Raw genomic sequence first — 16,369 nt, 5'->3', positions numbered from 1 at the left:
AGTTGGGAGAATTTCATGAGCACATTTCCAGAGGAAGATTTTAATGGCTGGTGCCACTTCCAAGTTCCATATAGCTCCTCAGTTTCTTGTTGTATGATCATTTCTATACAGGTTCTCTATTTTTGCTTTGTACAAAGCTTTAACAGAGAATTTTCCTGTGTTCTTAAGATTCCAGTGCATGCTGTCTTCTTCTCTGGAGTGAATAACAAGATCAGTGATGACTTGAGCAGTAACTGGACTGAAGATTTGCTGAATGAGTTGGAAATTCCATTCCTTTTGATCTGTCATTAATTGAGCTAGCAGCTGTATATCATTGGGGAAGTTTGCAGGTTTTGTGAGCTTGTCAGTTGAGTCAGGTATCCATAGGTCCTCCCAGATTTTGATTTTGTTACCATTGCCTATTCTCCAGACACATTGTTGTTGAATATTCTGAATTCCTTCTAGAACCCCTTTCCAAATCCAAGAGTCTCCATCTTTGGCTTTGATATTCATGTTTTGAACATTTCTCCCCAATAAGTATTTGGAATCCATAAATTTGTACCAGAGAGAGTCCTTATCCTGTTCCAGCCTCCATCCTATTTTTGGTATCATGGAACTATTGAAAAGTTTCATATTCATGAACCCTAATCCACCAAGATCCTTTGGTTTGCATATAGCTGTCCAAGTTTTTGGGTAATACCCAGTGGGGTGTTCCAGATTTTCCCCCCAAAAGAAATCTCTTTGTAAGTTGTTCATATCTTGACAGGTTTGCTTAGGTATTCTGAAGCAGTTCATTTGATAAATGCTGGCTGTGGAAGTGACAGATTTTATTATAACTTCTCTTCCAGCTGGATTTAGAGGGGAGTTCTTCCAACTTGACAGATTTCTTTTCATCTTATCCACTCCTGGTTTGAAAGATTGGATTTTGCTTATGTGAATAAATAGAGGAGAGCCTAAGTACTTGTCTTTTAGAGGTAGAGCTTGAACTCCTAGCAGATTGCAGATATGATGCATTAAAGCTGGGTCAGTGTCCTTGCTGAAGAAGATACCAGATTTCCTGAAGTTGATGAGTTGACCAGAAGTATCTCCAAAGATGTTGAGGATGTCCTTGAAGTTTTGGGCTTCAGTAGGATTGGCTTTGCAGAGTACCATACAGTCATCAGCAAAAAGCAGATGGTTTATAGATAGGGCATTCTTGCAGATTTTTACTCCAGAGATAATGCCCTTAGTTTGGACCAGAGTAGTCTATTGGGGTTTCATGACTATTAGACAGAGTGAAATTTGTCCAACATTGAGTATGTGATTTGGTATATCCAAACAAATTAGATTAAATTATCCTCTAGAATTTTCGAGGAAAACATATTGATCCTTGCTCTTTCCCGGTCGGAAAATTGTGTGGTCTATCATTGTCGAAATGCCAAGATTTAGTGTGTGCCATAAATCTCTTTTTTTTTGATCGATCACAGGAGTACACGTACCGTTGTGCAATATTCAGATGACTCACAAATGGTGTACTGTATAATTTGTGAAGTCAATGACTCAATAGATCATTGTAGTGTATACTCGGATAGAAGGGATTAAACTCAGAAGTCCACTAGTATCTGTCTCAGATTTGCAGTCTTAATGGAAATTATGAGATAATATTTCTCAAATATTTAACACAAAATTGGTTAAAAAGATCAAAATCAACAATTTCTAGGTGAAAAAGATATTTAGATTTTGATACTGTTTAAATGGACAAAAATGTAAAAATAACAAGGATGTAAACGGTTTCATCCTACCCATTTTCAAATATTTTTTTTATTTTTAATTTACATCAGGATGCATCCAATTTCATCCTTTCTATTTTTTAAGTTTAAATAAGGATGAATCCAGTTTCATCTTTGCTATTTTTTTGGTGTCCATTTCACTCATACTAATTTTTACTCGTCCATTTGACCCATGTTTCAAAAATATTTGGACAAATGACCCATTTTTCGCTGTGAAGAGCCTTGTTAATTTGTAGCTTATCTTGCCATCATTTATGACAAAACAAATTGAAGTTATCTATTCATCACCACTCATAATGTTACTCTTAGCTTTTGGATGGAATTCATTTCCAAATTTGGCCTATCCTGTCATTCTGCCATTCCAACAATAATTTCGTCAAATCAATATTCCTTATCCAAAGAGTTTCACTTTTGCAGGATTTTTTGATCTGCTCTTTAATTCAATATAATTGTTCACATAAACTTATCATGGAATAATGTGTTTGTGTATTTGCTTTCAACGCGGAGTTGAATCCATTGTGCTCCTATTTCATTTAGAAGGGTATTATTTTTGTTACTGGATCTATAGCCAGAGAAAAGATATTTTGTTCCACCAACAACAATAATAAAAAAATAAAAAAATAAAAAAAAGGAAGAAAAAAGAATTTAATTTGAAAACTAAAGAAAACTGATGATGATGGGTCTTCCAAAAAAAAAAAACACGCAAGGAATATTGATTTATTTATTTTTTGCTAAGTCAAAATTTTTATTAAAATGGCAAAACTTACAACATAGGTACAAAAGATATTATATTAGTTGAATTTCCAGGGCTTCGGAAACCTGACACCAAAAATAGTCTATAGAACCAAATTAGAAGTCAAAATCCAGATGTTATATTTCTATGTGAAATCAAAAATGATTCTACAAAAATGAGACAATTCTTAAAGAGATTCAACTATCCTAATAATTGGATATGTCCTTCTGTGGGTCTCTCTGGTGGAATTGCTCTCATGTAGAAGAGTGGATTCACTTTGGATATTGTCCAGTCTATTGATAAAATGGTTAATACTATTATTTCTTCTAATCAAAGTAAACCAGAATTCCTAACTACTTTTCTCTATGGTTCTACATATGATAATGAGAGAGTGGAGTAATGGGAATATATTAATCCGGACGACCGAAGGGAGCTTCTATACTGTCTAAAAATGCATTGCTTGCAACGTTGTTTTTTTTTCATTTTTAATCGATTCAATTGAATGGGTATTGGTCGTTTTTTCTCGAAATTGAGTCAACAATCGGAGAGTTATCGTCCCCGACTACGGTTAGGAGCGATGAAAACGAATGGAAGTTGACCCAATTGACGGCTAATACGGCATGAAAATTATCAAAAAAGCGTCACCTAAACTTTCAATTTTAATCTTGATCGTTGATTGCCAACAAAATTCAACCATCAGATCTAAAACTGTTACATAAGTATTACAAAATATGTTACACAATTGTTACAATATATGTGTTACACAAATATAACGCTTATAAATGTTATAGAATCCCTGTTACATATATTTTTGCAAAAGTTGTTACAAATTGTGTCACCAAAAAGAAGCCCCCTACTTTGGTCGTCCTAGCACTGCTGAAGCAGTCATCTAGTAGTATCAGAGCTAGAGCTAATTTTCCATGGGTACTCATTGGTGATTTAAATATCACAATGTTCGTTTATGGAAGATCTTCCAACGCTAGACCAACTACTTCTGAGTTCCCAATTATCCAGCAAGTCATTGATAGATCTGATCTCAGTGACTTGGGCTTTATAGGGTCTCAGTTTACTCGGTCCAATAAGCAATCTGGGATAGATAACGTTAGAGCTAGACTTGATAGGGCCCTTGTAAATGGTCATTGGCTGCATCATTATAATTATTCAAAATTATTTCACATTGATGCCATAGGCTCTAACCATTTACCGATTCTCTTGGTTACCAATACCAATTCACACCAAGGGAAAAAAGCCTTATAGATATTTTAAATGCTGGAACAAAGAGGTAAATTTGATACTAAAAGCGATGAAGGTATCTTCCTTGGCTATGCCTCTGATAGTCGTGGTTTTCGAGTGTTTAACCTCAGAACCCAAGTTATGATGAAATCCGCTAATGTTATTATCGATGATATTAGTAATTTTCATCATGATAATCATCCTGCTGAATTGCCACCAACTGAGACAATTGAGAAAGTCAAAGAAATTCCAGAATCAGTTGAATTCATACCAACTGTTACTGATCCTGACATTTCTAGTGACGAGGAGAAGAGCACTGATCAGGCTACTCTAGTTGAACAAGTGTGTGTCCCTCCTCGACACCTCTGGGTTCAAAGGAATCATGATCCCAACATTGTTATTGGAGGTAGAGATTCTACTGCTAAGACAAGAGGACAACTTCAAAATATTTGCAATTTTGGTTGTTATCTTTCACAAGTAGAACCTTAGGTTTCTTCCCGAGACCGTGTAGGTTAACGACTTGAAGACTTCATTGGGATTGTGAAGCCAGACCCGACTATATTCTTTGTAGTTGTGTGATCTGATCTTGATGTTTCTATCATACTAAGTACAATCGTAAGATTGGATTGAGATTGATTTCTCTGATAGGCAAGATTAAAAAAAGTCACAAACATCTTCGTCTCATCGTTTGTGATTCCGCAATATCTTCTTTCGCCAGTCGATTAAGATTATTGTGAGGTAATTGATAATTTAGGTTGTTCTTCGGGAATATAAGTCCGGGTTATCAATTGGTTCCTTTCACCTTGATTTATCAAAAGACGGAACAAAAACTCGTAGGTATTTCTGTGGGAGACAAATTTATCTATTACTGTAGACTTTTCTGTGTGATACAAATTTGTTTATTAAAGTCTTAGACTTTGGGTCGTAGTAACTCTTAGTTGTGGGTGAGATCAGCTAAGGGAATCAAGTGCGTAGTATCCTGATTGGGGTTCAACTACAGTCCAGAACGAAGTTAGTTTGTAGTAGGCTAGTGTCTGTAACGGCTTAATACAGTGTGTGTTCAATCTGGACTAGGTCCCGGGGTTTTTCTGTATTTGCGGTTTCCTCGTTAACAAAACTTCTGGTGTCTGTGTTATTTATTTTCCGGATTATATTTTGTTATATAATTGAAATATCACAGGTTATTCGTCGAACCGATCAATTGGGAAATCCAACCTTTGGTTGTTGATTGATCCTTGAACATTGGTCTTTGGTACCGTTCAAGTGATTTCTCTTGTATTCAATTAGACTCGCAGATTTCTATTTGCTTGAGTAAGTATTGAATCGAGAAAGTGAGATATAACTCTTTGATATACTTTTATTAAGATTGAGTCTGACTATCTAGTTGATTCTCTTAAAAGTATATTTGAGTTAGTCCATACAGATTGCTAAGCGAAATATTGGGTGTGGTTGTTAGACCCCCGCTTTTTTACTTTGGACATAACCAAATCACATGAAAACATGAATTTGAATCCAAAGTGTTCAATTGAATTATTCACAAAAGAATTCATGATTAATCCAATGGAAATTCACAAGTAAATTAACCACAAGAAAACCTATGATTAATTTAATTGGAATTTCACAACTAAATTAACCACAAGAAACGATCAATTCAATTGGACATGCTCGTCATAAGAAAACTTAAGGAGCAACAACTAAACTAAGAATGATCAATTCAATTGGTCGTGCTCAAACATAAGAAAACTTATGGAGTAACAAAGTATATGCACAAAAATGTGGATCGGAGATCGACCAATAATGCGGAATAGACAAGGATTCGTTCTATTTTCCATCACTATTTGCACAATGACATCCAATAGACTTAATCCTTGTAAACAAAAGTTTTATCCTTTCTTCCATCAAAACAATGACATAAAAGGCTTTAACTTTTGTAATGTCAAAAGTTCATTCTATCTTCTATCAATACTTTCATACCTACATAATAGAGATAACTTTTGAACAAGTATGGGACAGTCACAGGTTCACGGGCGTAAACAACATATCCTATAACAATTTGCAATATATAAAATCATAAAGATTAAAATTACAAAAATCATTTTCCACATAACTTAGAATTTAAATAAATAAATCTAAAAACATTGAAGATGAAAATCGTTGTACGTAACTATGTGTACTCACAATAATGGCTATTCCAAACCCTAGTTATCCTTCTTAACAAAAACAAGAATAAAATTCTCATAAGAAGTTTCCTAGACATCAAGACAAACTTGGAATGCACATACAAGATGATTTGTCCTTAGAGGGTAGAATCAATCTTTTTCGCATGGATTTACACCAAGAATAGCTATCAAAGGCGTATAAAAATATTTTCTTAACAAAGAAGAACATACAAAGTCATTAACAACCATGCATAATAATTCACATAAGATGATTGTGAACATTCAAGAACCTGATAGCATTGTGTATTACTGCCCATTCTTGAACTTCCTTCTTTATGATTCACCAACAACATTCTTTTAAAATCTACAAATGAGCTTAAAATAGTATTAATCCAAGAATCCAAGTTCCCAAGTCCAATAGAAGTGGAATAAGTGCAACGAAACGAAGAAAAACACTCAAAAACAAGATACGGGACAAAAACCAACCTCAACTCCTCCAAATTTATGATTTTTCATCACCATTTTAAATATAATTAAAATAAGGAAGAGGATGCAAAAAGAATGAGGTCATTCCGAGTTCGAACGAAGAAGTTACGACCAAAACAAATTTACCGAATATCGACGTCAAGTATGCATACGGGTTTGCAAACAGATTTTCGTATCCTGGAGCAGTATGCAAATGGGTATGCGTACTTAAACCCCTGGATTATGATTTTAAATGATGTTATGCATACCTGGTATGTGTACCATGTAGTCCAAACATCCCGAACTATTATTTTCAAACCAGAACACTTAAACACAAGGTACATAGATCATCATAAAACTTGCTCAATCTTAGAGACATACCTTTTTAGAAGAATCCGATCGAATTGTACAATGTTATCAAACATTCAAAATCATACCCAACGTAATATGTGTGCCCCAGTTCTTATGCTTACCTTACTGTATAGATAACATGGCATTTCTTGGTGAGGATGCACTTCCGACACAATCAAGTTGTGTTGAGGTGAACAATGTTTTGCTCACCATGGCACCAAGAGAGAGTTTATTTCCAGCAACTCTTACATCTTTTAGTGTTGAAAAACACCCAACGAATTGTTTTTGTAAGTCTATCAAAGAACTTCAAGAGAACCCAAAAAGATTTGTGTTTCTGATTTCTTGTTTTCCAACTATAAAAAACAGTTTCTGCAGCTAGTTTTTGGTATTGCAAAGGGAAACTCTTTTGATAAAAAGAGACGTCCTATCTTCTTCATAAAAGACGACAATACTACTATCTTGATGGGAAGTATCAGGAATTGAGCAATGAATCGATTCATGCTTTGAGGTGATGCAGTCTAAAGACCGAGATTTAAACTCCTCTTGTAATTCGTTCAGTATGTTACAACTAATTGGATTACACAGAGGAGGAGCATGGCTCTAACTGATTATTAAATCAATATCAATCTCAACATGAACATTATTCATCATAACTAGATTCAGCCTATCAATAGATTCTTGTTCTTTCTGGAGGTATACCTCAATCAAGAGATAAGCTTTTTAGTTTATTTTCAAGCCCTGAGAACACTTCAAGGGATTTTAAACCTGGAGGAGGTTTAGACAGAATTTCTTCTACAGATTTTATTAAATCATTCATCGAAAAGAATTCTGAAATCCTTGGATCTGATGGTGCATTTATTGAGATATCACTACTGTCCATAGAGTCAGATCGCTTACAAATACAAACTTTTAAGGTCTTGAACGTGTTTGCCTGCTATGATACCAATTGAAAATGCGGGGGTCTAAAAACCACAACCAACAATTCGTTTGGAAATCTGAGAGGACTTACTCCAATATCTCTAACTCTTAATTCAATCTGCAATCAGCAAATAGAAATCTGCGAGCCCGATTGAATAAGAGGAGTAACTTGAACGGTACCAAATACCAATGTTCAAGTGTCAATCAATTTAAATCAACAACCCAAGGTTGGATATTCTAATTGATTGATCTTAACGCACAACCTGTGATATGTCAATTATATAACAAAATATAATGCGGAAACGAAATAAAACAGACACCGGGATTTTGTTAACGAGGAAACCGCAAATGCAGAAAAACCCCGGGACCTAGTCCATATTGAACACCACACTGTATTAAGCCGCTACAGACACTATCCTACTACCAATTAACTTTGGACTGGACTGTAGTTGAACCCTAATCAATCTCACACTGATTCGAGATACAATTGTTCTCCTTACGTCTCTGATCCCAGCAGGATACTACGCACTTGATTCCCTTAGATGATCTTACCCACAACCAAGAGTTGCTACGAACCAAAGTCGAAGACTTGATAGACAAATCTGTCTCATACAGAAAAATCTGTATGATTGAATAAATCTGTCTCCCGCAGAAATACTCAAGAGTTTTTGTTCTGTCTTTTAATAAATCAAGGTGAACAGGAACCAACTGATAACCGGTCTTATATTCCCGAAGAACAACCTAGTATTATCAATCACTTCACAATAAACTTAATCGACTAGCGAAACAAGTTATTGTGGAATCAGAAACGATGAGACGAAGTTTGTTTGTGATTACTTTTCTATCTTGCTATCGGAGATATAAAAATCTCAAGCCAATTATTCCAATTGCACTCAACACGATAGAAACAACAAGATCAGATCATGCAACTACAAAGATAATAGTTGGGTCTGGCTTCACAATCCCAATGAAGTCTTCAAGTCGTTAACCTACAGGGTCTCGAGAAGAAACCTAATATTAAAGGAGAATCGACTCTAGTTATGCAACTAGTAACACACATGAGGTGTGGGGATTAGTTTTCCCAGTTGCTAGAGTTCTCCTTTATATAGTTTTCAAATCATGGTTTGCAATCCAAGTTACCTTGGTAACAAAGCATTCATATTCACCGTTAGATGAAAAACCCGATTCAACCAAGCTAATATCTTTCAACCGTTAGATCGAACTTAGCTTGTTACACACAAATGAAATGTACCCTCATTTAGGTTTATATAACCGTACCTAAACGTGTACACCAGGTTGGTTCACAAATAGTTAACCGAGGTTAGACATATGATTACTCTCATATCAACCTTATTCATCTTAACCATAACTAGTTCAAATGACTCAAATGACACTAGTTGAAGAGTTATTCAATTGTATAGAAAACACAATCGAAACCAAATCGGTTTGATTCACTTGAATCAATCATGGACATTATAGCCACGGTTTGCAAAGATTAAATTCCTTATAATTTAAATGTTTAAGTCCATGAACTGACCGATTTGACAAAGTAACCATCTTAAGTATGTGTATGGGTATGCGTACTTAAGTAACCAGATTTTGAGTTTGTTAAGTTTCCAAACTCAACAGAAATTTTTGTTTCAAAAATTTCCGCCAGTATGCGTACGGGTACGTATACTTAAGGTGACTAGTTTAGGAGTTTGTAATTCCCAAACTCAGCAGATATTTTCGGTTTCGAAAACTTCCGCCAGTATGCGTACGGGTACGCATACTTATCTTGTCTCCTTCACCAATTTCGTATACACACATATGCATACTCTTGGCTTCCGGTTTATGGATTTATACACTAATGTGCGAACACACTATATATGCTTATATCCAAAGATGGTTACATCATAAACTCTTTATTTCAATTATTGAAACATTCTTCTATAATTACAATAGCCGTTTTCACACACTATTAGCGTCAAAGCAATTTTCAAGATATTGAAATAATAATTATCGAAACATTCCAAGCCTACATCAAATGATTGTATCACACAAACCATGTAAGATGTTACTCGGAAATTTTCTCATGATATAAGATGAACTTGGTCGAAGCGAAAGCTTACCAACACATATTTCGAGAAATATGTAAGAGAGATATACTCAACTCGAAATCTCAAATGTGTATAGAGAAAACTATATTGTAACACGACTTATGTCTCAATATAGGAGATAGTAGAAATGGACTTTCCAAGTGATAGATGAGTTCAAGTCTCCACATACCTTTTGTCGAATAAGTTCCACAAGCTCCCCTTAGTAGTTCTTCGTCTTCGAGAGATGAACGTCGAGAGATCTAAGCTCAACTACACTATCTATGTCCTAGTAAGAGACATCTATAAATAAAATAGAAATTAGGACTTATAGTTTTGATCACTAACATTGACAAACATGCTTGAGATAGCAACGCATGCGAGTTCGACCGAGCAATTCTATAACAGATTTAACATTGATTGTTACTCTTGATGTTCCTTGCCATCAATGATATCCGTATTTGCTTTGATCTACATATCAGACTTTAAGAAGTCATGTCATGATGAAAAGTCATGTGTTTTGCATGCACTGGTTGTGATTTTATAAAAATACCCGACAATCCTATGAAATATGGGGGATAACAGAGCATGGGACTTAAGTTTCTTGATTGTGTGATTTGTCCTAAGGTTTATCGCATAGTTTGATAATCAGTTTAAGAAACATCAACAAACAACCAGGGTTGAAGTTCTTAAATTTATCAAGAAAGTTTAACCATTTTTTATCATATACAAAAAATTGTAAGGATTTCCTTTTCAGTTTGAAAATTCGGAAATCTTTAATAAAAAGTGACAATCAAATCTTTAATAAAAAGTGACAATCCATCGTGATCTGGCTGAGACAATGGTACCAAATAGAAATTGATATAAAACGTTAAGTTTCAGAGTTGTAACAAATTGGATAGCAGTTACAACATACTTGGTATATTTTATAGGATTTTCATTAAAAGAAAACAAAATTATGGGTGAGAATAATCACTAAAATATCTAACTTATTTCCCGAAAAAATAAATTTTACCTACAAATTACATATTTATTCTCCGGAGAGTAGTTTCTTGTGACCACGAGATTAGAGATAAATTCATCATCGAGGGGAATGGCGCTTATAGCCTTACAAAAAATTAAGTTTCAGTGGTAGCCCAACCTAGGGATTAGAGATCCCATGGTCCAGGTTCAAAGGGGACAACTAAGCTATAACACTAAACATATTTTCTCTTCCCCATTCCTAAGATAATTGTTATTATTTCCTATCAAGTGAGAGGTTGAGAATATCTCTTAATGATTCACTCAGGTTAGTCTAGCTAAGAAAAGAATGGCATGGTGCTTTCAATAGGAAATCGCTTATATGGGTGAAAAGTGTAATGACCTGACCCTCCATTGATACTGTCCTCACTTAACTACTGCGGTTATCCGGAAATGTCGGGATTTCAACGGGCATGCGGTAATCCAGCAGTAACTTCTTCGGAGGGTGATCATCTTACTTACGCCTGAGCACGTTTAACTGTAAAGTTTACTGTCAACTTTGAAACAGATTATACTGAAAAGACCTCGGTGTTAGGAAAGGACAAACCATAACTTATATTCCATTCGACCTAGCACTGCTGAATATCGGGGTATTACAAAAAAAAGTGTAGCTTCTTTTATGATAATTATAATACTAAGTTAATCTAGAGCACTCATAGAATACTAAGAATGATCAGGATGGAAAAATAGTTTGACGATTATATGGAGATATAATGTGTGAAATTTATAGTCTTGATTTACATCAACAACTAAATAGTTCAAGATATCTCGTTCACCGGTTAGCTAGTACCACCTGTAAATATTCACTAGGTTTGGTTAAAGGCAGAAACTATCACTTATTGGTAAATTATATTTTCTATTGTGATCTTAAAATTTTGTAAATTTTATTGAGTGGTATTTTCACTCATTTACGGGATTGTTGGAATTGGGATCAAAATTATGTGGGAGTGATTTTTTTTTTTCAAAATTTAAATTGCAATGGATTTTCCTTCTATCCATAAGACACCTAATCATGAATATGTATTATGGAGAGTCACCATTAGACATGGTGAGTCACCTACGGATTGAGAGACTCTTTGTTGACTCACTTTTAAATCGATAAATACACACCTATTGTTCTATATTTGTATGAGTTTTTTAAAAGTTCTGAAAAAGAAATTTTGTCAAAAAGTTTCATAAAGTTGAGTTGCATCAAAGAGCACAATAATTGTTAGAGCACAGTAATTGTTAGAGCACTGCTCAGTCGAACTCGCATGGGTTGCTATCTCAAGCATGTTTGTCAATGTTAGTGATCAAAACTATAAGTCTTGATTTCTAGTCTACTTATAGCTAAGTCTCGGACTAGGATATAAAGTGTAGTTGAGATCAAGACTCCATGGAGATCATCATACAAAGACGAAGAACTACTCAAGGAACTTGTGGAACTTCATCGACTAAAAGCTATGTGGAGACTTGAACTTATCTATCACTCAAAAGTCTATCTACTCTATCTCTTATCTTGAGACAAAAGTCGTATTGCTATATAGACTTTGATTATACACATTTTCTATTTCGAGTCGAGTTTATCTCGCGTATCTATTTCTCGAAATATGTGTTGGTAAGCTTTCACTTTGGCCAAGTTCGTCTTTACTAATGACGAAAGTCATATTAAGTTCCAATTACTTGAAAATGGCTTTGACGAAAAATGGTTTGTGAATAACAATCATATAACATCCTCTAAGAATGTTTCAATGATTTAAATGAGAGTTTAGAATATATAACCTTGAAGGATATAAACATTGTGTGGTAACGCATATGTGTGTAAGTCCTTATTCCTTGAACCAAAGTATGCGTACTTTGATGCTCAAGAAAACCGGAACTAAAGTCCGCGTACTGGTACGCGCACCATCGGAAGTTCACGTCCCGTGAAAATCTGCTGGAGTTTGTGAACTGAAAACAAACTCATTTCGGGTACTTAAGTCCGCGTACCAGTACGCGTACTTAGGTTGGTTATTTTCTAAAAACGATTATTCGTGAACTTAAACTTATATAAAACTAAGGAATGCATAATTGTAAACCGTGGCTATAAAGTTCATGAATTGATTCGAGTGAATCAAATCGTTTTTGCTTCGATTGTGTCTTGTATACTTCTATAAGATCTAAGCAATTGAACAACTCTCTAACTAGTTCATTTGAGTGATTTGAACTAGTTGTGGTTAAGAAGAATATGGTTGATATGTAAGTGCTCATATGGCTAACCATTTGGTTAACTACTATTGAACCAACTAAGTGTACATGTTTGGGTACGGTTACATAGACCTAAATAAACATGCATTTCATTTGTGTATAACAAGCTAAGTTTGATCTAACAGTTGAAAGATATTAGCTTGAATCTAATCAGGTTTTCATCTAACAGTGAATATTGAATGATTTGTTACTAAGCCAACATTGATTGCAAATCCTGATTTGAAAGTTTATATAAAGGAGAACTCTAATAACTAGGAAACCTAATCCCCACACCTTCTGTGTCAAACTAGTTGTATTAGCTAGAGTCGATTCTCCTTTGACCTTAGGTTTCTTCTCGAGACCCTGTAGGTTAACGACTTGAAGACTTCATTGGGATTGTGAATCCATCCCAACTATTTTCTCTGTAGTTGCGTGATCTGATCTTGCTGTTTCTATCGTATTTGAGTACAATCGTAAGGTTGGATTGAGATTGATTTCTCCGATCGGCAAGATATAAAAGAAGTCACAAACACCTTCGTCTCATCGTTTGTGATTCCGCAATATCTTCTTTCGCTGGTCGATTAAGATTCTTGTGAGGTGATTGATAATTCTAGGTTGTTCTTCGGGAATATAAGTCCGGGTTATCAATTGGTTCTTTTTCACCTTGATTTATCAAAATACGGAACAAAAACTCGTCGGTATTTCTATAGGAGACAAATTTATCTATTACCGTAGACTTTTCAGTGTGATACAAATTTGTTTATTAAAGTCTTCGACTTTGGGTCGTAGCAACTCTTAGTTGTGGGTGAGATCAGCTAAGGGAATCAAGTGCGTAGTAAACTGCTGGGATCAGAGACGTAAGGAGCGAAACTGTACCTTGGATCAGTGTGAGATTGATTGGGGTACAACTACAGTCCAGACCGAAGTTAGTTTGTAGTAGGATAGTGTATGTAGCGGCTTAGTACAGTGTGTGTTCAATCTGGACTAGGTCCCGGGGTTTTTCTGCATTTGCGGTTTCCTCGTTAACAAAACTTCTGGTGTCTGTGTTATTTTTTTTTCGCATAATATTTTGTTATATAATTGAAATATCACAGGTTGTGCGTTGAATCGATCAATTTGGAAATCCAACCTTTGGTTGTTGATTAAAATTGATTGATCCTTGAACATTGGTCTTTGGTACCGTTTAAGTGATTTCTCTTGTATTCAATTAGACTCGCAGATTTCTATTTGCTTGATTAAGTATTGAATCGAGAAAGAGAGATATAACTCTTTGATATACTTTTGTTAAGATTGAGTCTGACTGACTAGTTGATTCTCTTAAAAGTATATTGAAGTTTGTCCATACAGATTGCTAAGGAAAATATTGGGTGTGATTGTTAGACCCCCGCTTTTTCAGTAATCCGTCAATTCGATGGCCAATTACAATTGTAAGACTACTTTCCACAAGGCGTGATCGTTATATCTTGAGAGGCCACGTCCATAAAATCATACATTGTAATGCGGGGACATATTAGTCTTTAAAAAAATTGAACTCCGCCTCGATCAACCAAATTGAAAAGTATTCCAACTTTTTTTTTCTATTTGTATTTTCTATTTCGTAGTGATTTCTAAGAAACCGAAACCGGCCATATTTTTCCAACAGATTCGAGACAGCGCAAGGTACTAAGCTACTTGCTCGTCACATATACAAATATAAAATTTATCTTCATTCTTGTGTTTGTACATGTGCATACTGAAACCGCAAATGCAGAAAAATCCCAGGACCTAGTCCAGATTGAACACCAAACTGTATTAAGCCGCTACAAACACTAGATATCTACCAATTAACTTCGGACTGGAATGTAGTTGAGCCTAACGAAACTCCCACTGATTAAGGTACAGTCACGCTCCTTACGCCTCTTGAATCCCAGCAGGAATCTGCGCAATTGATTCCCTTATCTTACATCATACCAACTAAGTGCTGCTTCAACTCAATTGAAGACTTTAAACCAATCTTCCTCCCACAAATTAAGCCTATATGTGATTTCCTTTACGATCTAAAAGTTTGATCAAGGTGATGGAAATCGATAGCAATAGATAAAGTCTAGCTAACCTCTAAATCCGGACTTATGCAACCCGAAGTGCATCCTAGATTATTATTCACCTCACAAGTATTAAACTTATGCAATCAACAAAGTCTGAGACGAAGATAACTTTCATGATTTCTATCTATGTTTATCAAGTGAGTAGCTCAATAATCTATCAAGATCAGGATACTTGAGTTATCAAGAAAAGATAATTGGACATGGATTCATGAATCCCTTTGAAGTCTTTGTAGTCGCTAAACCTTGAAATATTTAGGAAGAGGACGATTCTAGTTCTAACTAGGACACACCAAAGCAGTTTCGGGATTTAAAAATCCTAGTTTCTTCAAGTTCCCCTTTTCTAGACATTCAAAGCATAGGTTTCTTTAGGTTTAAGCTAAGATATCTTTGGAACCAAGAAATCAATATCCACCATTAGATGAATCATTGAATCTGATTTAAATAAACAAGATATACACTATGGTTAGGTGAAACCATAACCGAACCGTGTATAAATACTATGTTCAAGGTGGTTAGCCATAGCTAGCCGATTTGAACTTAAGATCTTAATATTCATTTTCATGAACAATTAAGACTTTAACATTGAGCCACAATCATGTGATCAAATAAGTGTATAGTGTTTTGAGAGATTTGATCAAGTGCTAATAATCTCGTAGAAATAATTTTATTGCATTTGAAAATAATCGACTTGGTTAGTAAATGTACAAGTACAAATACCATATCCGTTCGTGAGTCATTTCAGTCACAGTACGTGTACCGGTTTGTATACTATAAAGCACAACCAAGCTCCAGAGTTCACGGAACTATTTAGGTATGCGTATCGGTATGTGTATCTTAAGAATATAAAAAGCTTCGGAGTCCACAAGACTATTTTGGTATGCGTACCGGTGTGGATACACAAACCGAGTTCCGGAACACAGAACTTTTCTGATACTTGTACCGATGTGGATACCAAACCGGTTCCCTGACCACAGTTTTTTTTCGGTTTGCATACGGGTATACATACCTACCTGGTTCACGAGTTAACATATTTTTACAGGTCGTGCATAAGGATACGCGTACCACAAATATGCTTGTCGACATATAACTACTCCGCTACGTGTACAAGTACATGTAATACGGGTTCATACTTATAACAGTTTTCCGAGTTTGTAAGACTGACAACAATGTCCTATGGTAGTTATATATTTCTCTCTAAATCGTTTCGAAACATTCCCGAATAACCTCAATGACACATATCACTGTTCCAGACTATGTTTGAATGATAAGACTTGAATCATGATTTTAATTCAGAATAATAAATTGTCCTTAATCGAAATTCATCAAGCATGAAAAATGTTCATTAAGCTTAATCATTATATTTCGAGGACTTATTATC

This window comes from Papaver somniferum, chromosome 1 (genome assembly GCF_003573695.1).
Source record: "Papaver somniferum cultivar HN1 chromosome 1, ASM357369v1, whole genome shotgun sequence".
NCBI classification, from domain to species: Eukaryota; Viridiplantae; Streptophyta; class Magnoliopsida; order Ranunculales; family Papaveraceae; genus Papaver; species Papaver somniferum.
Note: the sequence above shows the minus strand (reverse complement) of the source record.